General features: G+C 51.9%; 1 long non-coding RNA gene across 1 annotated transcript; it reads right to left on the reverse strand.

Annotated features, from left to right (window-relative positions):
- Positions 1–8245: 8245 nt before the first annotated feature.
- Positions 8246–18020, reverse strand: LOC102550162 (uncharacterized). The gene is made up of 4 exons (XR_015629408.1): positions 17828–18020; positions 14298–14353; positions 11337–12357; positions 8246–10252 (listed from the first exon to the last, which is right to left on the reverse strand). It is a non-coding gene; the product is annotated as an uncharacterized LOC102550162 (long non-coding RNA).
- Between the last annotated feature and the right edge of the window lie 9359 nt (positions 18021–27379).

The raw sequence follows: 27379 nt of genomic DNA on the forward strand, positions 1-27379 counted from the left end.
AAAGTTATCTAGCCACTTGGTGAGCAAACACCCTAGTATCCATCTTAAGGGCTAGAAAGTATATCTGGCTCTGAGGTGAGCAATGTAGACCTCAGAGTGTCTAAAACAGCCTGAAGGAGGACAAGAAAGCAAAGGACCCAACTGTGTGGCTTTACATGTGGGCATGGCTCCCACTCCCAGAGTCCCTGTCTAGGAGGGGGTCACCTCCATAATGCCCTGGCTCTTCCTTCTCTACCCACTCCGATATTCTACCCTTTATGTGGGGTTGTCAATGCTCTCCCTGCCTGAAGGCACATCAGGGCCCCCCCACCCTCCCCCACCCCTGTCCAAAGCTCTAGCTTTCAGTTTAACCAATGGCCATTGTTAGAAACTCAAGGTCAGGCACATATTTTATGTCTTGTTCAGTAGTAATTTACCTGCATCCCTTCTATAGACTGAAAACCATCCGGTAGGCAGCTCGCACTCCTCTTGGTACCATTCCTGGATCAGCAAGTGGTACATAATGCAGGGTTGTATCTTTAGTGTCCCCAGTGATACGACTCAAGACAGACAGACTAAGTATATACATCAGACCGAGCTCTGTTCTAGGCTATTCTGTTGTTATGACAAACACTAGGACCTTAAGAGAGAAGAGAGTATTTGGCTTATATGCCCTTGTTACCCTCATCACTGGGGGCAGTTAGAGCCAAACTCAAGCAGGAACTCAAAGGCAGAAGCCACAGAGGACAGCTGCTTGCTGGCTTGTTCACTCACGGGTTCGCATTTAGCTTGCTTGCTTTTTCTTCTTTTCCTTTTCTTTCTCTTTTTCTTTTCTGTCACATCTTAGTTATTATCTTTTTTCCTTCCCCCTTCTGCTTCTTTCTCTCTCCCCCTTCCCCCACCTATCACCTCCTCCTCCAAGACAGATTGTGTGTGTGTGTGTGTGTGTGTGTGTGTGTGTGTGTGTCCCTGGCTGTCATTGAACCCACTCTGTAGACCAGACTGTCCTCAGAGATCTATCTGCTTCTGCCTCCCTAGTGCTGGAATTAAAGGTTAACTTTCTTATATACAGCCCAGGACTAATTGCCTAGGGATGGTGCTACCCATGGTGGGCTGGGCCCCAGTGCTTTGATTAACAATCTGATCTAGGTTATTCCTTAACCTAGATTGAGGCTTTCCTCTCAGGGGACTCAGCTGACCAGGACAGGTACTTTATGGATATGAAGTCATTTAATCCTCACAACCCTGATATTGATGCTTTTGTAACTTTCATTTACAAAGAGGAAACTGAGGCACAGAGCTGTTGAGCCATTCATATAAGGTCACACAACTGAGAGAGGACAGGATTCCAACCTCAATATCCTGGACACGGATTTAATTTCTACTAATTCTGAGCTCTCATAAAGGTTTTTTAGAGTGACAGACATGATTCAGGCAGGGTGACAGGCAGGCAGGTATGCTCCTGTTGGGAACTGGAAGCAGGCTTGGCTTCCGGACTGATTTGAGAACTGAAGTCAGCAGCTCGGCATCTCAAGGCCTTTGGGCCCTGGCTCTGCCTCTGCCTTGCCCTACCAACCACCTGGCCAGGCACAGGCACAGGCAGCCCAAACAGAGCTTGGTTGCTAGGGCCCTGGCAGGGATGGATGCCTTGCCCGATAATCCCTACCTCTCTGGGAACCCAGTCTCCCCCTGGCCATGTTCGTCAAGGCCATCTAGCTTGGCCTAGATACCAGCTGCTCCCTCTGGTTTGTACCCTTCTTTGTAGCTCCTCTAAAGCCAGGAATGCCGGCTCCTTCCTCACTCTGCTTCTGCAGCCTTCCTCAGAAATCAGCAATCAAGACAGAACTGTAAGGGTCAGGCTGCCGGAGGGCCAGCCCTGGACCTGCAGTGTAGTGTGGCTTTGGGCAATTTTGCTTAATTTCTATGAGCTCTGTTTACCTTACTACGGACATCAAAACGGGCTGCTGTGAGGATTAGACTGGAGAGGAGTTAGAACATGTGAAGGTTTTTTAAGGGCGATGCCTCTGAGTTTCATGTGCATTTGGTTAATAACATTCACATGTCTTCTCTGCCTTTCTTTTAAACTGATGAGTGCAGAGCCAGTTCTCCCGGGAAAGGAGAGAACCGGAACCGGTAGGGCAGTCACAACCACCATGCTCCCCAGCCTAGCTCCTCTGGTGCATCAGATGACTTTGTTTTATTTCTCTTAGTCTTCATAATTCCTTTATCCTCGGTAGGTGTGGAAGGTTCTTTGCAAATGCATCAGAGTCGATTAAGCGATTGAGCAGCAGAAACATTCTTCCTTAGACCATCCTGTCCCCCCCGATGGTCCCGCCCACAGCTTACATGCACCCCAGTCCTTCAGCCCCCTCCCCAGGTCATCCTGGTGTTTTGGGAAGGACAGGTGACCCTGGGGAAGTGCTGATAGCCAGACTCCTTTTTATTTCCTTTGCATATTTCCTGTTCTCCCTGGAGTTACTGTTCATAATTTTCTGTGTATTTAAAGATATCTCAGTGGCTCTCGTTTTATGAAAACAGTAACAGCTAACATCTGGGGCACTTTGTAGTTTGAAGCAGAAAGTCTTTTCTCTGTAACAGCGTGTCTCAGACTTTACAGTAGCCTTCTGAGGTGTGTACTGTTGTGATCCTATTTTCCAGATGGAGGAACCGAGGCACAAGCAAGTGAAGTGACTGACTCACAGTTCAGGAACGAGTTTGCCCCAGAGAGATGGCCTGTACTCATCTGACCTCTCCTGGACCGTCCTTATCTTCTTTCTGTGTTCTGGGTTCCATTTTGTCTTTTTTGTAGAGACTGTTTAAAGAAGACTGACCTGGGCCATGTTCCTCTGCAATTCTAGAGGTGACTGGAGCTCACCAGGCCCCCTGTGCTTACTAGGGCCCTGCTCAGACCTCAGCCTTATGTGTCAGGCAGCACAGAACTCAGTAGATGTGGGTCAAGCTGGGCCCATGGGGGCTCAGAAAGGCCAAATCGGCAGGTGAGAGTGCTTGCTTCTTTTGCGTAGGACCCAAGTTCCACATCAAGTTGTTCTCAACCATGTGTCGCTCTAGCTCTAAAGGGCTGGATCTCTCTGGACTTGTGGGTCCTCAGGTACCCACATTACCACCCCCGCCACACACACATACATACAGGTAACTAAAGATAAGTCTGAAAAAACATGTACATGTATATAAATCTATACCTATACGTACATAAATATGCAAGTCACACTTGCATACTACGTGCAAATACAGTCACACACCTGCACGTATATTTCACACAAGAAAATTCTCGAACACACTTGCACAGACATAAACCATGCAAACAAATACATATCAGCCTACAGGTACACACCCATGTGGCACACACAAAGGCACCTACATCTTGGCACACATGTGCCCATACTGCAGGGTACCTTCCTGGCCCAGACTGTGGGAGATGGTGGGAAAGAGTTGGTGTGTCTGGATGCTTGTAGGTGCCTGGTGACTTGGGGTAAGTATGTCCCGTCTCCTCTTTTGAGGTGTCATGAGCAAGTGCTTCACCAGTATCTGCTTGCTACGGGGTAGGCCAAGAAGGTATGGTCCCCAGACCACAGAGATTTGATGGTCTCCCACAAGTCATTACTTTGCCTAAGGTTGGCACTGACCATGCATGCTTCCAGAGGCCCCAAGACGCTGCAAGATTGCAGCCTAAACAGATACAAGAATGGGTGGACCAAGCAAGTTGGCCTTTAGGAATGCTTCTTTGGAAAAAACCAGGAGTCAAACCCAGTCTGTCAGACTTCAGACTACCCACATGGGTTGGGACACACTTCTGAGAGTCTCTGGGATTATTACACAGTCAGTGCTCTGTCAGGGTGAACAGCCATTGCCAGCAGCCCTGAAGGGGCCAGGGTCTGGCGAGGGGTTCAGATGCTTAGGATTCTTTGGAAAAGCAGACTCCCTACTTGTTTGGGACACCCCTCTCCCCAGTATTCTTCACACCCTCCTGAGGAGTGTGTCTACAGAGTTGAGGGAGTCCCAGGCTTCCCCCTCCTTTCCTCTTCCTAACTTTGGCTCCCAACCCCCACACATTCCTCTTCCTCAGACATTCAGACATTCACTTCAAGGGCTTGGTGGTGATTTCAGGCAGGGTTTGATTTGCTCTCAAGCATTTCCCTGAGTGGCCCCTGGGTGTTTGCTGTGATCCAGATGGCATCCAGATGCAAGCCTCCCTCCCCCCACAGCTGGGGGGAGCCCGTCCTGACCTCCACCTCACACCCACCTCCCTGCCCCAGCTGCTTTGTTCCTCGGACCTGAGGTCAGGGCATGGACCAACACCTCTGCCTGAGGCTCTCCGCAAAGCCGGGCTCCTGGCCATCCTATTAGGCAAAGCCGGGCTCCTGGCCATCCTATTATTGGTCTCCCTCCTCAGTCTTTGTTCATTTCAACAGGTCATTGCTGCAAGAGCCAAAGCAAATGTCAGCGTGATAATGAGGGAAGCTGGGATGCGTTCTGCCTGTTGGGGCGGGGAGGGGAAGACCGGGTGTGTCGTTGCTGAGCCTGAGGGAAGGAACACATGCTTGAGGCCTTGAACCTCCAGCTCAGATCCCCCGGGGACCAAATCCAAACTGGGAAACGGGCATAAGTGACAACTGTGTGAGTAGTGACGAGGCCAGCAAGCCCCAATCAACAACTATTTAGAGTATCTCATCCCGTCCTGTGATCTGAGTGTGAGCATTTCCAGTTATAGATAGGGAAACTGAGGCCCAGCACCGAGGCCCAGCACCGAGCGGAACACCTCTTTTTTTTTTTTTTTTTTTTTTTAAATAGAGTAACTTCTGTGTGACAGGCACTACATAAAAATCAGAATTTGACTTTAAACAGGAGACTCCCAGAATGCATGGGGTTTTCTGGGTAGCCTGCCTAAACCTGGGAGTTGCCTCCAGATGTCCTTCCTGGCACGGACCACCAGCCTGGTGAGAAACACCCTCAGGAACCCTGATGGAACCAGGGTAGGAGTTCCTGTGTATAAGATAGCCTCACTACTTCTGAGACTCCGGGTCCCAGGCTTCCCTGCTCTGTCCAGTGCTGGACTCTAAACCCAGGAGCCAGCCCGACACTTGGCAGCCTGGGAGCCAGGTGGCCCTCGCTGACCTGCTCTTAAGCCGTCCACTTCCCATTAGAAGTTAATATTTATACCTCCATCAGGCCCCTGCTGCTGCTGTGGGCATTGCAAAGGTCAGGAGATCTTCCCTGCTCCTGAAGACACACACGTCTGGGCTTCAGGTCTCTGTCACCTCCGACCCCCACCCCTCACACACACACAACAGCTGGAGGAGCAGGCAGGCATGTGTCATCTTCTTGGTGAGGTGTACAGTCAAACTTCCTTGATGGAAAACGGAGCGTTTGGCTGGCCCTAGCTCAAATGTACAGGGCAGACATTTCCTAGAACTGCGGGGGCCCTGGCCCTCACAGGTGTGGGAGGAGGAGGCGTGGCCGGGTCTCCCAGCCAATAAACGTCAAGTAGCTGTAGGGAACTGGGTCCCGAGAGCCCACAAAAGGAACACTCTGGCCTCTGGCCTCCCTAGTCCTAGAAAAGACCAGAGGCAGGCGAGCACAGGTTTGCACTTCTCACTTGTCTCCGTCTTCCCCACAGCTCTTCCAGGTGGCCATCTAGCATGTGAGGGTCTGTCCTTCCTTCTGCCTTTTGCCTGCCGTCCCTCCCTCCATCAGACCTTCCTTCTTCCCTCACCCGCTTCCTTCCTTCCTTCCTTCCTTCCTTCCTTCCTTCCTTCCTTCCTTCCTTCCTTCCTTCCATTCTTCCTTACCTCCAGATTCTAAGTGAGCTCAACTCTGAAGCCAAAGAGAAATTATTAGACAGAGAAGCTGTGGGCCAGGATTCTCCCCCCTGAGGGGACTGGGGGATCTGGACCCCCGGAAGTAGGGGGCCTGAGAAGGCAACTCAGTTAGTAGAGGGCTTGCCTAGCATACCCAAACCCCTGGGTTCAAACCCTGGCATTGTATAAATCAGGCACGGCGAAACACAGTTGTAATCTCACTGCTCCCGAGGTAGAGGCCGGAGGATTAGAAGTTCAAGGTCACCCGTGGCTGTATAGCAGCTTGAAGGCTAGCCTGAGCTACATCTTGGGGAAAGGGGATGGAAGGGGCGATTGTCCCCAGTCCGGGAGGAGGGAAGAGAGTCTCTTTCTTCACCAAACTGTGGGCTGGTGGTCCCCGCACCTGGAGTGGAACTGGGATGGGGTATCGCAGAAGGACACAGTTATCACTAAATGCCTCGTGCCAGAAACAGGTGGTGTGTACCTGAGGGTTTCGGTGATGGCCAGAGGGAGGGGACATTTCTACCAGCTGGGTGTTGGTAGTCAGGTAGCCTGGGAGGGGACCTGGGGCTGGCACACCAGTCCCCACAGGTTAATGTTTGACCTGGAGCCAAGTGTTTTTCCACTAGGTATTTTTATCCTCTGTGCCTGGCAGTGGGCAGCTGGGTACAGTCCTCTGTGGGCACAGAAGGAGGGGAGCAGCTCAACTGGGACGAGTAAGACAGCAGGGAGACCAGGGGACTTAGGGGAGAGAGGTACCTCTTTTCTCATCGATTGGACCAAATACAAAAAGCAATGTATGGGTAGGAAGATTCATAATTTGGGGGTTTGTTTGTTTTCCCCCAAATTTGATGGGGCGGAGTCTATTCTAAGGGGGCGTGGCTGAAGTCAAAGCAGCAGGAGCAAGTCACCAGGTTTCCTCAAGTCTCGGCAGACTAAGAAGTGGAGGGCAGGGCATGCTGACACTCAGTGCGATTTCTCCTTTGTCCTTTTTATTCAATCCAAAGCACCCAGCCCACTGGATGGGTCCTTCACCACTTTCAGGAAGGGTCTTCCACCTCAGTTGTACATCCTTCGTGGGAACAGTCTCACAGACAAGCCTAGTTGATTCCGTGTCTAGTATAGTGGGCAATGAAAAGGAGCCACTGAAGGTCTACTCCCTGTCTATTTAACATCCAAACACTTGTCTCCTGTGTGTGTGTGTGTGTGTGTGTGTGTGTGTGTGTAGGTGTGTGAGTGGTATATGGTGAGTGTGTGTGTGTGTGGCACACACAGACACACACACAGTCACTTTTAAGAACAGCCACATGGAAAAGAAACAAACAGAAGAGCCCACAGAGGAGCTGGCTTTTGATCTCAGCTCCAGGCCCTGCCCTGGGACCACCCCATACCTAGTTGAGTAAAGAGTGGCAGAGATACAGGAAGGAGGGTAACTTGGGGTCCCTAATCCAGCTTCTCAGGACAATCAGGATGTTCCTCTAAGATGCTAACAGCGCAGACAGAAATTGTTCCTTTCTATGGCTGGAGCAAGTGATGGCAGGGACTACGTTCCCAGTCTTGCTCCTGGGCCAGGAGAACACAGCTTGCTCCCAGGGAACTCCCATCTAAGGGAAAGGGACTGAGGGCACATGACAAGAGCTCTGTGTCCAAAACTGAACTGTACACCCTGCGTCCTCTTCCCACACACCATCAGAGTCCAAAGGAGGGAAGGCTTCAAAAGCTACTCAGCCCAGGGTTCAGCTGATATTGGTTGCCGGCTGGAGCAAAGACAGCTTCCTTCTTGTCCCTTCCAAAAGTTCCGGAGATGGGCCTGAAACCTTGAGTGTGGCTGTGTGGTAACTCTTCATCAGTGTCAACCTGATAGACATGAGAATTACCCAGAGGTGTGTCTGTGTGGGAGTGCCTAGACTGAGTTACTTTCGGTAAAAGCCCCACCCTGTGTTCAGCACCCACCCTGTGTTCAGGCCCGTCCCATGGACCATGGTCCTAGACTGAATAAAAACCAAAGGAGAGGGACATCTGAGCAATAGCTCTGCTTCCTCACTGTTGCTGCAATGTGGGCCAGCCACCTCATGTTTCTGGCTTCCCCGCCAAGATGGACCATATCCTCAGATAGGAGTCAGGGAGACAGTTTGGTGGGTCAAAAATGACCACCTGAGTTCAGTCCCCAAAACCCATCAAAAGCCACCGAGGCAGCATGCATCTGTAACCTCAGCCCTCTTGGAGCGGATGGGGGACACGGGAGTTGTCCAGAAGCTCAGCGGCCAGCTAGACTGGGGTACGCAGGACAGCGGGAACAATGAGAGACAGCATCTGGGCACGGAGAAGGAGAAAACTGACTCCTAAGTTGTCCCCTGACCTCTTCACAGAGTGTGAGCTATGGTATATCTGCTTGACTTCACACACACACACACACACACACACTAAATAAATAAGTAATAACAAAGCAATGAGCTGAGATAACCCCTTCCTTTCTTAAGTTGTTTGTTAGGTCTTTGTCACAGTACTGAGATAAGCAAGTAACATGGTGGGGGTGGGGCAGGAGGCCATGGATCCCAGAGTCAACATCCTCACCTGCTGACCCGAGGTCTATCTTAGCCTCAGGTGATCTCATTCCTCCCTGGACCCAGAACTGGATAGTTGGGTAGGCCGTCCTGAAGCTTCAGTCTTTCAAAAGCTGAAGTCCTGCTGTGGAAGCCAATCTAAAAGCCCCCCCCCCCCAGGGCCTTCATGGGATTAGGGAAAGTTTCCCTATACAAAGACATAGGGGCCTGTCAGTGCTGACCTCTGGGAGGAATCCTAGTGTCTCATTGTCTCTACAGTGAGGTGGTCTACAGTAGAGAGCAGTGTGGACGGAGCAGAAGCAGTGAGCCTGAGTCTGGACCTGTTACTGGGGTGGCCACATCTCGACTTCACCACTCACTGTACCCCGTCACCCCAAATCCAACTGAGAAACATACTGTGCGTCTTGTGTCTAAATTCCACATTTCCCTCAACACCACTCTGTTGGAGTATCTCATGGTCCGCCTGATCCCCGCCTTGAATGCAACAGGACGCTATCTCAAGTCTCTCACCAGGCAGAAGTCCTTCTTGAATTGTGGCCTTACATTTCTTGCCATCTCTTACAGAAAAAGGAATGCTAAGATGATCCCCACCCTTCATGCCCCATGCCCAGATGTTACACACATGGGATGGTCGGTTTTCTCCTTGGCTCTCGTTGGTGTTTTGTTGCTCCTGGCTACAGAAACAAGAGTCTCCCACAGTGGGTCAGGTGACTAAGACAGTGGTTCTCAACCTGTGGGTCAAGGCTCCATTGGGGTCACATCAGATATCCTGTATGTCAGAGATTTACATTATGATTCATATCAGTGGCAAATGACAGTTACGAAGTAGACGATTGGGGGGCACCACACGTGAGAAACCCAATTAAAGGGCCGCAGCATTGAGAACCACTGCTCTACAAAGACACAATTCATAGAGGCTCCTTAACCCTGCCCTGTCCTACGAGAAGCCAGGAGGTAGTGAGCCAAGATGAAGGCAAGGGCTTTGGGGACTCTCAGAGGATCATTGACTTCTCGTTCTTTGAGAGGAATTTGAGGTTATGCCTCTGGGGACACCAAGGAGTCTTGGAGTTGGGAAACCTCCACCCACAGCTGCTCAGGCTTTTGCTGCAAAAGAAGCAAAGGATACAAGCTTGCACCAGTTCTCTGAAATGGAGGAACTGGTTTCCCAGCTGCTGGACAGAAAGGGGGAATTCCAAAGACCTAGCTTTGGGCCCTGGCTTTGTATCCAGCTCAACCGTTTCTTAGAAGCTCGTCGCTTTCCTGTACTGCCCTGCCACCTCCAGCTATTAGCCCGAGCCTGGCAGATGAGTCCATGGAAACAGTGTTCAGAGAGGATAGAGTCTTTTACAACTCCCTGTTCAGAGCAACTGGAATGGAGAAAGGTCACACCCCACCATCAGATGCTCAGCAAACCTCTCTTGTGTGTGCTCCTGGCTGCCTCTCCCAGGGGCGTTCTGTATAACCAGATGAGACGTGTCTCACTATTCTCATGGTCCTCACGTGGTGGAAAGGACTCCTTTTTCCTGAGCTCAGGAGACATTCAGAATGGAGCAGACACACAGGCCTGTTATCCAGAGGCACTGACTTATATTCCCAGCTATTCTGGAGGCTGAGGCAGGAGGATTTCGTGTATTTCAGTAACTTTTCTCACTGGGTGGCTGCTAACATTGCTTCAATACTTCCTAACCGGACCGCCTAGCCAGGACCCTAAGCTCTTGGCCTGTGCATCTGCACTCATGGTCCAGTCTCCACAGGATGCAGGTGACTCTTTCTGGATCTGTTTGGCATATGGCGGCCATTCAGCACCTCAGCTGCTCAAAGCACTGGAGCAAATTGAACAGGGCAGATGCTGAACATTGCAGGAAATTCTGCTGGATTCCTCTCTGCTGATGCCTGTTCAGTGCAGACATGGAGCAAAAGAGATGATCCTTCAGTCGATAGACTAAAATAATAATTAACAATCATTGATAACAGAGGCTGTGATCTACTGAGAGCTTCCTCCAGGGCAGGCCCGGTGCCAAACTCATAATCCTTACCCAATCCCGGGCTCAAGGAGGTTACTCAGGGTCACTGGAGCTAGCAAATGACTCTGGGTTTGTGTGACCTCTGAGTCCAGTCCACTTTCCTCACTGCCGCAGCTCCACCCCCTGCCATGCCCCCAGGAATTTAGAAGCCCCGGGGGAAGGGAAGGAAGGCAAACGGTACTCTTTTTACAAGAGCAGGAATTAAATAAATCAGCACATAATTAACATCATCACATCTCCCTAAGACCGCTGACTAGAACATTGTGCTAATGAGGTCAAGGTGTTGGTTTCTAGTCCCAGGAGCATAGTACAGCAGCCACTGTAAAGGAGCCAGCCCACCGCCCTGGAAGAAGCCTGTTGGACACTAGGGGGTGTATCTTCTGAACACCCAGGCAGGGATCCAGATTACCTGTCTCCGACTTAAACTGGCAGCTACCTCCTGGACCGTGACAACCCTGGGGACATATGGGAAGGGGCTTAGAGGGCTTTTGGAGGGTTTGGCTTGGCTCAGAAGGTGAAGTTGTCGGTCACCCCGCTAGGGAGTACCGAGAGCAGGCAGCTCATCAGAGATGAGGACCACCTTGGGAACAGGCAAGGGGTGTGTGAGATCATCTCCACACAGCGACCAGGGCCATGATAGGGCTCCTTAGGTATTAGTTTATGTAAATCCTCCCTCTCTGGGCCTACAAGGTAGTCCAGTGGATAAAGACGCCTGTCATCAAGACTAATGTAATGGCCTGAATTCAATGCCTGGGACCCACGTCGCAGAAGAACCAATCCCCAAAATCATCTTCTGACCTTCACGTGTGCACCACACCACATGTATGCACCTACCCTTCCCCCACAACACACACACACACACACACACACACACACACGTACACATACACGTGCACACACAATAAATAAAAAATAAATAAATAAATGCAAAGACAAAACAAAAACAAACTCACCAAAATGTGTAGACAGGTGTGGTAGCTCCTAATTCCAGCATTCAGGAGGCAGAGGCAGGAGGGTGTCTCTGAGTTCAAGGCCAACCTGAACTATATAGCAAATTTCAGGCCAGCTAGGGGTACATAGTAAGATCCTGTCCCAGAAACAAACAAACAACAACAAAAACAAAAATAAAATCTTTTCCCCATCATTGCCAGAAGGATGAGAACTGCTCCAGCCACCTGGGGAGACCACCTGGCTGTCTCCTACAATGCTAACTATGGGGATCTTATAGGGTCCCCAGTTGTATTTCTATGTGTTTACTGAACTGATCTGAAGGCTTATGCCAGGGCTGGAGAGACAGTTTGGCATTTAAGAAGACATACCGCTCTGACAGAGGACCCAGGTTCAGTTCCCAGCACCCACAGCAGGCAGTTTAAGCCACTTGTAACTCCAGTTCCAGGGAATCCAGCGCCCTCTACTGGCCAAAAGGGCACTTGCATGCATGTGGTGCACATGAGCTCACAAAATCAATCGATGTAATAAATGGTTCCTTTGAACTGAATCGGACCCTTTCCTAACCCAGCACGATGGAGGACACACCTTGTTCCTCAGTGTCCATGGTCACATGGGCAGAGCAGTGCAGTAATCAGAACATGGATATCAGAATGTCCTGCCATACCGCAAGCCATCTGACCCCGGGAGCTAACCTATTCTCGCCCCCAATCTCAGTTTCCTAACCAGAGTAAGAGAGCCAAAATTCCCACTTCCCAGTAGTGGGAAGTTAGAGGAAATATTTGTGGGCCACCAAACTAGGAGCAAGGTCTTCAGAGAAGACCATCGACTAAGTATCTGGGAACATCATAAGTCAGTCAGAGTAACCACTCTGGGCTGGCAGGGGTTCTGGGAGGGAAAGGGAGGTCTTGTGGGCAGTGCTTCTCAAAAAGGCTTGGGTACGGTGCTCAGGATGACCCCAGCGTGTGCAGAAGCAAATCCGGGAGGCTGGAGGAGGGGCAGCCAGGCAGACAGAGCCTGGAAGGGCTGGGAAGAGAACAGTAGCATCTTCACTCAGTCATAAGCAATCCCTCTAGCATGTATCAGCTTCGACCTCTTTGGGAAGCTGGCGAGCTTTTCGAATTTAGCCAGTAGGGGATAACTTCCAGGAGAAGGCAGAGGATAAGCATGACATCTGTCCTGGGCACAGAGAAGGGTCCAGCCCTGGTTATGAATCTGCAGTTGCAGGCACAGCTCAACCATCCTTGGGGCCTTTGCTCTTCAGGGCAGCTCATGTCTAGTCTTGAACTTTCTGGTCCGGTCACCCCAAGAAAAAGTGGGCTGGATGTTGGAGCCTTCAAGACTAGCCTTGCTTCTTAGATTGGGTGTGGTGAGACATGAGCTTAGGCAAAAATTGTCCCCTTTAGACCTGAGGCTCTGGGCAGGGGACTGGCTCTCCCCTCTAGAAGAGGGGTTCAGGGCCACAGTCCTAAACACAGCCCCCGAGGGGCTCCTCAGGGAAGCACGGGGCTTCTGCCTCCGTTTATTGCTTTGCATTCTACATGGAGATCTCTCCCAAGGCCTCCTTGGAATGTGGGGCAGAGCACTTACTTGCAAAGCATCTTCTGCAAACTGCTCCAAAACGAGCAGTTTGATGCTGGTCTCAAGGAGCAAGTAAGTGCACACCGAGAAGAGGCTGTTGGAAAGAGCTAGCCTGGTCCCTGAGTCTCTCTGACTTCTGTATAATCTCTTCTACACACTTCAGTGCATGTCAACAGGATACCATATACCATGCCGCCCTCACAAAAGCCAATCAGGTGTTTTGAGCCTATAGAACGGCAAGCTTCTGCAAGTAAACTTCTTTTCTATATTAAACACCTTTGTCCCCAGCCCTAGTCTGTGAACAGACAGTGCGATGGGCCAATGAACGGCCCATAAGGGGACCTGGGTGGGGTGGCTTCCAGAAAAGGCCAAGGATCATCTTCTTCACCATCGTGGCCAGCAGAGCTTTGGAAGAGGGGTAGGTCCCACACCCCACATGGCAGGGGCTTCCTGGGGCCCCCAGGCCTAAGCCTGTCTTGTAAATAGTTTAACTGTGTTTACATAGCAGTAATATGCGTGTTACCTTTCCCAGCCACCACATTCCAGAGAGCAATCTTGGGTAGTTTACCTTGCCCTGCATGGTTGCCAGTCCCTGCAGTGGGTGGGTGGCCTTTGGGGCCAGCCCCATGATTCTGGAGAACTGTAGGTGCTCTACCCCACCAGGCCCGACCACGTGTGTGTTCCAAGTGGGGATTCATCCTTAGGTTAGAGGGAAGCTTTACGGAGTCTGGGGGGCTGTGTGGGGGCCGTGGTACCGCACTCCAACCTTGCTCACCTCTGTGCTCCAGGCAGCTGAGTTAGAACCTTGCCCACCACATTTATGGTGATGAATGGCTGTGGCCTTTAGCTCTCCTTTCCGTGCAAGGTCTGGGGTCTGGTGTGGCAGCCACAGAGATACAAACAACAGTGTGCTTTCCCTAGGCTCCTCCTAGGTATTTAGGACTGTGGCCCTGAACCCCTCTTGTAGACACAAGGCTTAGAGAGGATGGTATACGCATCGTCCAAGGACGTATTGACTGGGGAAAAGGAGAGTCTAATGTAAACAAGACAGCCAGTCCTTATCGACCTCAGTCCTGCAGCTCTGACTCCTGGAATGGATGGGGTGACCAGCTGGAGACATGGGGACCAGGGATTTGGCAGCTACCTGTGACACAGTCCGAGTACATGAACACACTGTGTGTGCAAACAGGTAGGGTACACTTGGTGGGGAACGGGTGCCTCCCACACAAATCCGCATGCGTGCACATAGCTGCTGAGTGAACTCCCCCACATCCCATCCTCCCATCCCCTTAAGGGCACAGCATGCAGTGCAAAGAACAGTTAAGTCCCAGGCAACGTGGTCCTCTTCGCTGCTAAGAGCCAGTTTCTGTGTTCTGGAGACTCACCTCTGGAGACTGTGTTCCCTGCTCAGCGTTTCAAGGCTAGGCGATCTTGGGATCTCCTGCAATGACCAAAGCGGGGACTCTGGTGACACTCAGACCCCTTTCTACAGTGGTGGACTCAGTAGCAGTGTCTCAGAAAGGCTAGGTGGGTTCAACTCCCAACCCAGGCCTGACCTTGCTACAGCTGTCTCCACAGCTAACAGAGGGTCCACGGCAGGAGACCTCCAGATGCCCCGCCCTCCTGCTGGCCTGTCCTACCTCACACTGAGTTACATAGGCCCTATCAGACAACGAGGGACCAGGTCTTTACAAGGTGACATCTGCCATAGAATCCTGAGGTGGGGGATGAGGGACAAATGACCCACTAGTCAGGCCTGGCTTCTTAGACTTGAAGTCTAAAGGGCTCATATTTGGTTTAAGATTCTTAATAGTTGTTTGTTTTTTGTTGTTTTTTTTTTTTAAACAAAACAAAAAACCAGAGGCCCTGCAAATTATATAGGCAGCTCTGCTACTGTCTGAGTCCTTCTAGAGTGAGATTGGTACAGACCTTTCCCCGAGTCCTGACTTCCTGCATACTCCATCGTGCCCCCCAGTCTGCCTACTAACCCAGCATCCTACTCAGGGCTGGTTCAGACCACCCAGATGTGGTAGCTGTGGTTTCCAGGTGCCTACAGCCCCACCACAACATTTGAAGATGCTCTTCAGCGGTGCGTCCCAGTGGTTGTTCCTCCTGCCGTCCAGCCTGCGGTCGCCTGCATACTGCAGCCAGGACGCAAGAAACCTGGGCAAAGCTCTCAACGTGCTTCAGCCATTGGTTGAGAGCCTGTGGGTAGACATCTTGGTCCAGCTCCAACACTAATAGGCTTTAGCTCTAAGCTTTCGGAACCCCGGTTGCCTCTGCTTAAAAATGGAGTCTAGAATGTCTCCCCAGCAACCTTAATGGGGAGCTACAGCTTAAATGTAGCCACTAGCCCCAAAAGGGGACTGATGCTGGTCTCAAGGAGCAAGTAAGTGCACACCGAGAAGAGGCTGTTGGAAAGAGCTAGCCTGGTCCCTGAGTCTCTCTGACTTCTGTATAATCTCTTCTACACACTTCAGTGCATGTCAACAGGATACCATACACCATGCTGCCCTAACAAAAGCCAATCAGGTGTTTTGAGCCTATAGAACGGCAAGCTTCTACAAGTAAACTTTTCTATATTAAACACCTTTGTCCCCAGCCCTAGGTATTTTGTTATTGCAACAGAAGATGGAGAAATATATCAAGTAGCATATGAAAGGCCCTTAGTAATAAGCCTAGTACCCCAGAGTCCTTGGAGAAAGTTTAATTCCAGCTACTTTTTAAGACAGTGCCTCAGGTGACTCAGCCTAACAGACACTATGTCACTGGGTTGACTGTGAATCAAGGGTTCTCCTGTTCCCAGCTCCCCAGTGCAGGGGTCAACAGAGGCTTAACTGATGACTAGGCCTGCCCTGTGTACATGCTGGGTAGTCTACCCACAGGGCTACCACTCCAGCCTAGTTTCAGCAACTTACTGATGGAGTATTTACCGAGCGCCTCCTGAAACCAATGGTGACCATGAGCCTGAGTGCTGTGGAGTGGGTGCGGGCAGAAGGGTAGGGCAATTGCAGTGCACACCATGGGATGTTGGTGTGAAAATGGGGAAACCTAGGCCCGAAGAGCTTATAACTCGCCTACACTGGGACGGCGGTCATGGGACAACATTTAGACTTTCTTCCACCGTGGGAATTGGGAATCAAGCTTAAGCCCTTGGGGCTTCAGGAGAGGACACCATCTTGCCATCCCATGGGGCCTCACTCTTGTTGCCCTCACATTCTGCTGCATGGGTATGTGTGGTAAAGGGAGGTAGGTCTGGCTCACCACCAAAAGGACAGCAGGGGTGTGACACCCATCCCCCCATGTATTGTCACAAGCCCACTCTGCCTCACTGTGGAGAGGGGGTGTAGGGCAATGACAGCTGTGGAGGGGCTTCTGGGAAGCAGCTATAACAAACCAGACACCCACCTGTGGGAACCTGGAAGCCCTCCTGGGGGCTGCCTCGGAGGTTTGGAGGTAACACCACTGCTATCCTGACTGCTATACCCCTGTCAGGCCCAGAGCGGCCATCCTCCCCTCCTTCCCTGGCTTTGATGGCCTGTCCAGCCTGTGGTCCCCAAGGCTCTGAATTATTCAGCCCAGGGAACCAGGCAGTGAGTCGAATGTCTACCCCTGGGGCCACAAAATAGATTATCTTTTATTATTATTATTATTATTATTATTATTATTATTAGCTGTCCCTTGTTAGCTTATAATTGCGACCATGTAACATTTACTAGAGGCAACAAAGCGACTCTCATGGCTGGCCCACGGTCATTCATTAGCTAGCAAGATGGAGGGGCTCATAAAAAAAAAAGAGAGAGAGAGAGAGAGAGAGAGAGAGAGAGAGAGAGAGCCGTTAAAAAAAAAATCCAGAGAAATGGAAAGCAGGGGGTGATGCAAGCTTGGGTTAACAAAGACAGGAGGCTGGGGGAGGCGGGTCGGGTGTGATCTGAATAACCCAGTCCTGATAAGCCACAAAGCAGCCGGCTGCTCCTCCTGCCCGCTGCCTGAGTCAGAGAAGCGGGGATGTGTTGGAAATCCAGCAATGTAATTAGCAGGTTGCATCATGCGCCCATTATAAATTACAATAGGCACAAAGAGGGTGGATGGAGGGGCAGGGATTAAATGGGGTAACCTGATCCCCATGCCAGTGGGGGCAGAGAACTCAGGACCGGTCGCCCGCCTGGACACTGGGCGATCTGAGTAGCCTCTGCCTATCCGTGGCACAGGACCCGGGGGTGGGGTGGGGTGCGGGGACTAGACCTGCTCAAAGACTGCTTTGTGTGGCCCGGGAGAATGATTTACTAACTGGAATCAAAGGTGTGAAAGAGGATGGCCCTCTTAACCCTGCCATTGTCTCCTCTCTCCTGGAATGTCCTCTGGCCCCACCCACCCGAGCACCTGTGCACACGGTGGGGCTTCGGGATGGACCAGGTGAAGATCCGTCTCTGGGAGCTGGAGTGATAAGATCTAAAGGGGCCCTGAGCAGAAGGGCAGGAGCCGCCAGTCGGGGGAGGGAGGATACTGAGACTCAGCAAACAGGGGGTGACCCACGGAAGCTTCTTTCTAAGAAGAGCTGAAAGAAGGTGGTTGATAGGAGGAGGTCTAATGAGAGGTGAGCCCTCCCCTGGGGCCCATCTTGAATTCTTTTTTACCACCTCTGGACTGTCAGAGCTTAGGCAAACCATCTCATTTCTTCACACCTCAGTTTCCCCACTTCAATCTACTAGCTAGTTAAATAACCACAGTCAGCAATTTCCTATTTCCATGCTCCATTCACCCCACCGGGTCATATCCCAACTAGCTGTGTGACCCAGGACAAGCTGCCCACCCATCTATAGCCCCTTTCTGAGTCTCCATCCCCATTTACAAGGACGTGTATCCACACGATCTTCAACATCCCCTGGGCCTAGGCAGCCAGCTAACCCAGTACCTGAGAGGCCGGGAAACTGGCCGGTAGTCCTGAGAAACCTGTGAATCAGAGCCTAGTGGGGCGGAGGGGAAGGCAGACTGAGGTGTGGATGGCATCGCTCCACCTGAGCTCGTGTGGAAACACGCCCTGTTCTTCCTCCTGGTGTGAGCTTGCCTTTCAGCCTGGCCTCTGCAAACAGCCTTCGCTCCAAAGTGTTTTCTTAGCAGCCCTGTTCTTATGTGCAGGAAATAATCCCATTAACTGTATTATTGCAGTGGAGAGAAGACGAGGAAACAGCTGCCCTAAAGTTCAATGAACTCGGCTCTCTCTTGAACGGAAAACCACAGAGCTGAAGCAATTGCCCAGTAGCAAACTTTCTTTGAACACGGCTTGGCTATGCGGAGTGTTGTTCTGAGTACAGGCTGTAGGGGAGAGGACGCAGCTGCTCATGAACCACCAAAGGCCCTCAGTCACTCCGGGTCTCTAATCTCTGCGGGCCCCAGTCTCCTCAACAGACTAAGGAAATGGGACACCCGGTAAGGGTCAGGGGGTGAGCTGCCATCTCAGTTGACCCCACCCTCTCTTGGCCCCCAGCCCTGTCTGTGCCCTGCCTGATGGCAGAGGCCTCCTATCTCCTTATCAGACCCCTTGCTAAATATTGATCATATCCTATCCTGCTTAAAAGCTGTAGAAAGTTCCAGCTCTGAAGTGCCAAGGCTTAGCAGGTTTTCCAAGCCGTCCTGGCCCATGACCACTTTTCTTTCCAACCAACCACTTCTCTATGTCGCCCAGTTACCCTGAATCAGTTGGCCTGCTGCCAGCACACCCCTAGGTTAGGTTGCACCTCTGTGCCTTGGCACGAGCTGTTCCAATTGTCCATTCCCTGTTTCTGTGAGCAATTGATAAATTCAGGTTTGGCTTTTAGAACCCCAGGCCAGTGTCACCTCTTCCTAGAAGCCCTCCAGGACTCTATGTTGTCCCACTCCTACACAGACTTGGAGCCAGTTCTGTCTTTCCATCCTGCATGTGCTGTGTCCCTCAGAGCCCCCTAAACTCCCTGGGGGGAGGAGCCAGTGGTTCACACACAGTGCCAGCACCCGTGTCTTCCTTGGTTCTTCCTTTTCTCACACTGGGGAAGAGACAGATGTGCCCTGAGGCCAGAGGCTGGGGGGGGGGAGAAGGATAAAGTATAGATTGGTCTTTTTGTGTCCCCATTGAGGGAAGGGGTGCATCTGGGAGAAGGGGGCCAGGCTCGGCAGCCCTGGATACTTACCAGGTACTCCAGGATCTCTAGAGGGATGAGGCAGGGATGTTACCGAAGCTGACTTCAGTATGGGTTAACCTCCCTAGAACTCTAGGACCCAGCAAGGCTGAGGACTGCCTCAGCAAGCTTCCTATGGGTAGCAAGCCCCATTAACCTTGGTCAGCAAAAGTACCAGAAGTGGAGGAAGTACAAACACAGGGTCGGGGGCATCTGGAGGCGTCACTGTACCTTTGAGGAGCTCTCACTATGTGTCTCCCCAGCCCTGCCATCACTAATGAGGTGGCTGTCCTTGTGCCCACATCATGGAGCAGGTGACCACTCTTCTGCTGGGTCAGGATGACACGAGAACCCTACATTGTCCGGTCACTCGGGCATCTGGCCTTGGGTCTATCTGCTTTGGAGTGGAGAGTCACAATAACAGCAGAACGGATCCTGGGCTCCCTTCTCAGCAAGCGGGGTACGCAGCAGGTGTGGGCCCTTCTGTTGGGGGAGGCAGAAAACCAGATTCAGAGAGTGGTGGGCCAATAGTCTGTAAGATGTGCCCTCAACTCTGAGAGCAAGGAGTTTGGCTGCAAACCCCGTACCCTGATGATCCATCTCGCCAGCCCTTCCTGTTTGAGCCACATATGTATTCACAGACACTCGAGGGACAACAGACAACACACATATTGGTGGCTACTGTGTATCGGGCACAGCTTTTCATGCCGTATTTTCATCCAATCAATATTATATATTGAGGACTTGGTACTGTCTTAGGAGCCAAGGCCATGGTAATCTCGTCCTCATGGAGGTTGGTACAAGCAAACTTGGGCCGGGGGTCATGGTGAAGGCCTTTAACCAGAGAGCAGGAGAGTGAACCGAGACAGGGGTCAGACTTTCTCCAGGCCCATGACTGTCTGCAGGAGAGAAGCCATCTTCCCTACCTGATGGATAAGGAAACAAAAGATTGGAGGTTGAGTTCAAGTCTGTCCCCCAAATTTGTCACCTCCATTGCTTTCTACTGTCACCTCAAGGTTTGTCACTCAAAGTCCCCTGTGTTTCTTTTTATTGTGAATGCTAAGCCCTGTTGGGCCACAAGGCAAGGCTGAAGCCCTGAGGTCCCCAGGGCCAGGAACCAGGTTTGAATTCTGGGCCCAAGGATTCTGTTCTGGGAGCAGGTGTGGGATTTGTAGAATTCATGTCCCCCCCGGGAATAGATAAGGACTGTGGGGTGCATTCACATTCGGGGGTGGAGGCAGTGCATGTGTGCTTGTGTGAGTACATGTGTCTGAATATCTGTGAAAGGCAGAAAACAACCTTGGGGGTCGCTTCCTAGGGCGACATCCACCTTGTGTTTTAAGATGTAGTCTCTCACTGATTACCTGGAACACCCCAAATCTACTAGGCTAGCTGGCTAGTGACCCCAGCCACCTGCCTATCCCTACCCTCTCCATGTTGAGACTGCAAGCACATGCCATGACTGGCACTTTCTGGTAGGTTCTGGAGCTCAAATACAGGTCCTTGTGCTTGACCAGCAGACACTCTACCCACTAAGCTACCTCTCCAGCCTGCTGACCGCTTTTGAAAGCCCCGTGGGTCATATCCCATGAGGACTGACTATCCACGTTTGAATCTGAAAGCTGGCCTTGTCCCCACAAGCCTGGCGTGACCTATGGCTGCTCTGGCCACCCACGAGGGTTGCAGCCTGGGCCGACAGAAGTCCAAAAGTCGAGAGGCCAGGCTTGACCCTGGGGAGGCCAGCTGGCTCCTGGGGAGGGACCTTCCCCAGACCGGAGGAAGTCAGCTCAGGCCTGGCCAGGCAGGCAAGCAGTCCAAGGGTAGACCCAAGTCCTGGATTCCTCAGTGTCTGCAGCTGCTCCTGGGACCACCCCAGGAGACGCAGCTTCTGAGTCCCCCAGAGATCCGTAAGGAACCAGGCCTGGGGGAGGTGGTGGTGGTAGCCTTTTCTCAGCGGGATTTTGTGTGTGAGAGTGTATGTGTGTATGTGTGTGTTCAGCAGGGAGGGGGCCGGCTCCACTTCTGAGCCTGGAATTTATACAGCCCCTCGTTGGCGGCTGTAGTTTATCTTGACTGAAAGAATAATAAACTGGTTTGACAGGATGATGTATTCAAAGCATCCGCCATCACAGCGCAGAGCACTGCCTGCTGTCAGGATGTCTGGCGTGGTGGGGACCATCTTATCAAGTGTTTGGCCCCCGAGAATTGTCAACAACATGTTGTTTGAGGGCTTGGAGTAAGGCAGAGATGGGCCTGGTTCGGGGAGACGAAGGGGAATCTGGCTGTACAGAGAAAGGGTGGCCGCCCAGATGGGGTCAGGAAGGCTTCTGCCTCTGATGGAAGACAGCCCAGGCCCAGTTCAGCCCCCTTCTGCCTGTCCGTAGTGTCCTGCCTGGGAGATACTCTGCTTCGGGGACCTTCTGCAGGGACAGATGCGGGCCGGCCACAGAGTTCCACAGCATCCCCTTTCTCCCTCTCCCATATTTTCCTTAACAGAGCAAAGAAGTTAGCGTGAAACTGTAAAACTCTGCAGACTCTGTACGGGGAGGCATGGACCACTTACCTAGCATGAATGAGGCTTGGGACTCCATCCCCAGTAACGGTAAATAAATAAGTGAACGTGTAGGTAAATAAATAAATAAAACATGCCAACTAGCTCACCCTCAGCAGAGGGCGGGAAAGCATTTAAGCCTGGCTCCTGGCCCGACACCCACCCCCAAACCCTCTGCTGGGCAACCTTTGACCATTCCCATGATCATTTAGAACTTTGTTTCCTCTCACACTACAGAGGGACTTGACAGTGCGTGCCACCTAGGTTCTGAGCTCGATGCTGTGGGCCACACAACCAGACAAACACTTTGAAACCCTCCAAGCAGATGAGCTCAAAAGACCTCCAGCAACCAAGGCCTTCCCAAGCTTCAGTCCCCGGACCATTGGTTTCCCCTCGGCTTCTCTGCTCCTGGGAAGTCCTTTCTCTTGCCTAACTTTGAGGCCTCTTGTTTCATCCTGAACTCTGTTCCTCCTTGCATCGCTTCTGCACACAGTTCTCTCCCAGGCCACCTCTTTTTCTACCGTCACAGTCCTGATGCCTCTCTCTCTTAAGCTAAGGCCTCCTGCACAACCAACTCTAGCATTTCTCCTTTGTTTAGGGAATGCTTCGAAAACAAAAACAACAACAACAATAGCAATAAACAACAGGTCAATACTCCTGGGACCTACTGGTGACAGCCCCATAGGACAACAGGGAGGACAGCAAGGAAAGAGGGAGGGGTCATATGCACAGAGGACTGACCAAGCAGCCCCATTCCGGGACTGAATATGGAACCTCCAAGTGTCTCTTTGCTTATCTCCCATTTTACAGATTCAGACACCAAGGCTGGGGAAGACTCAGCCTCCCGACTTGTACTTGACCTTCTATCTGGAAAAAAAAAAAAGGCAGGAAGAACCCCACCCAGACCTCTCCAACAGCTGCTTAGAAAGGCCAAGACTCCCAGGAAGACACAAGGGAGCCTGGGAAAGGGAAGAGGCCAGGCAGTCTGGCAAGGAGCTCAAGTCTGAACACAGATGTGAGTGAGCCCAGGAGAGCCCCACAGCCAGCACCAGTTTCCCTCAGACCCCTCACTCCCTTAGCATCTGCTCCTTTTTCTTTCCTTCTGTTCTTTGTCTGGGGGCCAAGCCCTTCATAGTTCAGCATCGGCCACTGTCCTCCCAGGCCTCATATCTGGCTCTGAAGGGCCTGCTGTTGCCAGGTCCCTGGCCCGCCGTTGTCCAAGTCCCCACGGACAGAAGTGGGCGGTGTGCATCCACGGAGCCAGTCCACATCCCGGAGCTCTCCGTAGCAGGTGCTAAGACCACAGAGATGACCGAGCCATACTCCGCCTGCAGCCAGTTAGGGCTGGCTGAGGGCATGAGCGGGAGCTCTCGCTTCCAGTCTCAGACAGCTGTGAGAATACTGAGCAGGAAGTGGAAGAACCTCGAGGTCGGTCTCCAGAGGGAGCCGGCTGTGCCTGTGAATATATGTTTAGTCATTCATTTATTTCATCAGCCATCCTGTTACTGGGCGTCCGTGGCAGTGCTGGGAACAGCCAGGGGTCTATGGGGAAGGCGGGTTTTCTGGTGGGCTTAAACCCCTTATGGGGACAGGCTGAGCTTGTGGTAGAGACTGTAGGTATGGGGGCTGGGTGGCAGCAGGTTTGTGGAGGGCAATGGTGGTTAGGAAGTGTGTGTGTGGGGGGGGGGGTGTCATTTAAGGTTGTAGACTAGAACAGGTAGACAGGGCCCTGTGGGAGGCTGGCATCTGAGTTATTCTGTGTTCTGGTTCTGTTCATGATCCGTCCCCCAGAGGTAACGAGAGGAGTAAGATCAAGTGGCAGGGCTGGGTCTCTGGAACGGCAGGAAGACCTATACTCTATCCAAGGACATAAGTGGGAACCTTTGGAAAGGATTCACTAGAACAGAGGGCTTCATTGTGAAGACTTCCTAGAGCCTTGACTTTCACGTGGCCCCACCCTGGGGTAGATTTACATGTTCATTTACATCTGTTTGCATAGAGTATGTTCTGATCCATATTCATTTCAGGCATTTCGATTTAGGTCATTTGTCCCCTTTCCCACACATTTTCCTTCCTCTCTGGATGGGCAGTCCCCGTGGGGACCATGTCCAACTTTAGGCTCTCTCATCGTGCCTCTGTGGCATTGCTTGGTGACAGCTGGCCATGGTTTTCCAGGGAGTTAATCTGCTCCTCACCTCTCCTCGGTTCTGGTTAAATTGGCGTGAGGGAGCTCAGCATCCCTGGGGACTCATCATCCTGGACGCTTTCACTCTCCAGAATGAGAGCCGCCCCGCCTGGGGACTGTCAGAGGGAGAGCAGCTAATGGAGTGTTGAGTGACCGTCGCCTGCAAGTCTGGGGGCCATCCCATGTGGGTTGCTTTTGCTGACCAGAGGGTTGGGGGCCTGGACAAGGCTGGGCTTGGGACTCCTTCCAGGGCCTGACTCCAGCCGCTAGATCACAGAGCACATCTCATAGACATCCTTTTACACTAGAAGGGAGGCTAAGCTTGTCCGGAGTTCTCGGGGGCTGGTAATGCTCAATGCTGTGTGGCAAATCCTCTCTCCTCCCTTGGCTTTCGGTGCCTCAGTTTCTCCTTCTCTGCCATCAAGGTCTTTGTAGTGTCCGTGTTTGTAAACTCCTATTGACAACCTAAGCTTGCCATCTGGCTCCCAGAGACTGTCCTCTTGTCATGGAAACACCACAACCAGCCTTGCCCTATGGCTCATGCCTCTCCTTCTCTGGAAACTTCCTCTCCCGTAAGCTATGGCGACTTCCGAGAGCACTTCCTGAATATTTGCTGCTGGTCAGTACTATGAGAGTGCACTGAGACCAACAGTGACTGTAAGTGCCCCCTACTCAGTCCATGACCACCTCCATCTTCCCTTCAACAGCATCTGAGAGGTAGATCCCATATCAGCAAGGGGCAATTGTCACCAGGATAGGGGCGACAGGGAGCAGGGGTCTCAGAGACTCTCACCTGGTCAGCCCTGACTCCTGGTGGAAGAGTTCTAGGTCCTAATTACTTCCCCTCTACACATACGCCCTGGCCCATGGGAGGCTCAGCTTATCAGCCATGGGTCTATATTGACCAAGATGGTTGGAGTGTCCCTTATCCAAGGAAGATGGCTTAGCTTCCATGGTCACTCACTCATTCGACTCTTCCAACTGGACTCACCTATATTTCATGGGAAAACTGGACCCCAGGGACCCTCCCTGTTAGTCAGACATAGCCTGGGGAGGGAGGAGGATGAGCACTGTGTGTGGGCTCCGGGTGTCAGTTTTTCCCACCGTCTGATACCTAACAGCTTCTCGTGGAGTCTCATCTCTGTGGATACAGATTCTAGGGTCCACCCTTCACACCTGCGCACCAGCTCCAAGAGTTAAACAATATAACACCTGGGACATATTTATATCCACGTACTACCTCAGACTGGGGCTTCCTGAAGACGTCATATCACCCTCATACTTGGGTTTCCTCAGTCCCCCTCAGACTGGGTTCTGCACCCCTTTCGCTCCCCCCACCCCCACCCCCACCCCCACCCCCTGTGTATCAGTTGGACTCTGAGGAAGGGTCCTCAGGGGTTCATTGTGGCACTAACAGCTTCCATAGGCTCTCAGTTGCCAGCCCATAATACCTTGATGAAGCGGGGAGGGCTTTCCTGACTTTTCGTCCCCCACCCCCTTAGTCTGAAGGACAGGTTGTTCAGAAAGGTAAAATTTTAAAGGGAGAAAAGGAGGAGGGAGGGGAGGGGAAACAGAAGGGAGGGAGGGACTGAGTTCTACATGAAGGAAAAAGGCAGTAGGGTGGAGGTGGGGAGGCCAGGAAGAAAAGAAATGAGAAAGGGGAAGAAAAAGAAGGGAAGGGGAAAAAGCTCACAATCTTTTCTCTTTTTAGCTCCTGGAGGACAGTTTATTTGTTTAAAATCCTCTTATCTCCAGCGCCTGTCTTCCCACTGAGGGGCCTGTGGAGAGAGGCTGGTGTTTCTGCCAGAAACAATTGAACAGTGGGCTCCAGAAATGGCCCATGAGCCGCAGGGCCTTGTCCCCTCCTTCCTATCAGTCTTCACCCCACTGGAGAGCCCTCCTGTGATGTGACTGTCATGGCAGGCCAATGGGCATGGCTGTCCCCTTCTCCAACCCTTACCACACAGCTTCCTCCTCAGGGGCCTCTCTGCAGCCCGGGCAGACACTCACCTGGAGAGGCCTCCCAGCCTCCACCTCTACTGTTCTCTCCTCCTCGGCAGGGCTCTACCCTATGCTCTGCTTCTGGAAGCTTCTTTGGACGCATCCTCTCCCTGCTACACGCATTCGTTAGTTCGCCCTTTCATCGCATGCTCGAGTCTCTGAGATGTGCCAGGCATGAGAGATAAAGGGCCTGGGAGTCTCAGAGACCAGTGGAGGAAACAAAATGTCAACAGTCAATTAAAGCCTTTTAGGGCAAGCTTCAGCAGTCCATCCGCTAGTCAGACCACAGCAATAACGTCTAATGACCTCTGCGGGTTTACTGTGTGCCAGGCACTGTTCTGACTGTTTTACGTGCCTATCTCATCGAATTCTCGAAACAACTCTCCTGGTTAGGGCTATTATCCTCCTACTTCACAGAGGATGGCGCCCAGGCACAAAGGCCTCAAATAATCCACCTGAGGTCTCAGTTGACGGTCAGCCTTGAGTGGAAACCCTAGAGTGTGGGCCAGAGGCTAAACTCTTAAACCCAAAGGTGCTTCTAGCTCAGCCTCGAGTCTGGGATATTTCTTTACACACTCCTAACTCTGCGATGACCCTTGACCAGTCCAGCCAGCAGCCCAGAGCTGAGTCAGCCATTTTTGAGGGAGGTGGTATGGATCTAAATCATAGATGACTGACTACCAGAGCCCACCTCGGTGGCAATCGGGGCTCTCCCAGACTCAGGCAGGGGACTGCAGTCTCTTCTGCAGCGGCACAGAATGGCCCAGGACTCTTTGAACTCTCAGCTCTCTGACCAGAAGGAAGCCAAGAGTTAGCTGAGTGACAGTGGCGGAGGGCCCAGGGCAAGGGGTCATCTGTAATGACCACACACCAGGGAGATCCACTGATCCCTGTGGCCTTTCTAGGCCTCTTGGAGGAAGTCTGTCTCCAGTTAGGCAAGCCGCCTGCTGGGTGGCCTCAGGCCGAATTTTCTTTGAGGTCCAGCGAAGGTGGTGAGTTTCAAACCTCATCTCAGCAGTTATTTGGCACTTTGCATCCTAGGAGGCTATTAAGCTCATCCCTGGGAGACCTAAGGATGCTGGGCTCACCTTAGGTCTAAGGCCTAAGAGAAAGCCATTGAACAAACACGGAGAGGCTTTAGAAACAAAAGCAGTCGATTTGCATACCTACTTTGTGCCTGGCTGTGTGCAGGGGGTATGCAGCATGGTACAGCATAGCCCCAACCTTCCAGGAGGTTACAAAGCTAGTTGTAGCTGGTAGCAATTTGTGTTTCAAAGTACAGGAGAGGGAAGAAAGTCAGGACAGGATAGTCTGTCCCTAGACCAACCCAGCTAACCCCCTACAAAGGCAGGGCCAGATGACCAAGCTGTGTCCAAGGTCTGAATCTCTGCTGCCCTTAGATCTTGGTTCAGGGCATGAGGACTGAGTTACAACCACTGCTATAGGAGCCAGCCCCAGAAAAGCCATGTTGGGAGGCACCTTCTGCTCTGAGGAGACCAGACCTTACTTACCTGTGTCTGATCGGCTACCTGGTCGGAACCTTGGCTTGGGTGAGATATGCTTCTTAGTCATTTC

Source organism: Rattus norvegicus, chromosome 9 (genome assembly GCF_021556685.1).
Source record: "Rattus norvegicus strain SHRSP/BbbUtx chromosome 9, alternate assembly SHRSP_T2T, whole genome shotgun sequence".
Taxonomy (NCBI): domain Eukaryota; kingdom Metazoa; phylum Chordata; class Mammalia; order Rodentia; family Muridae; genus Rattus; species Rattus norvegicus.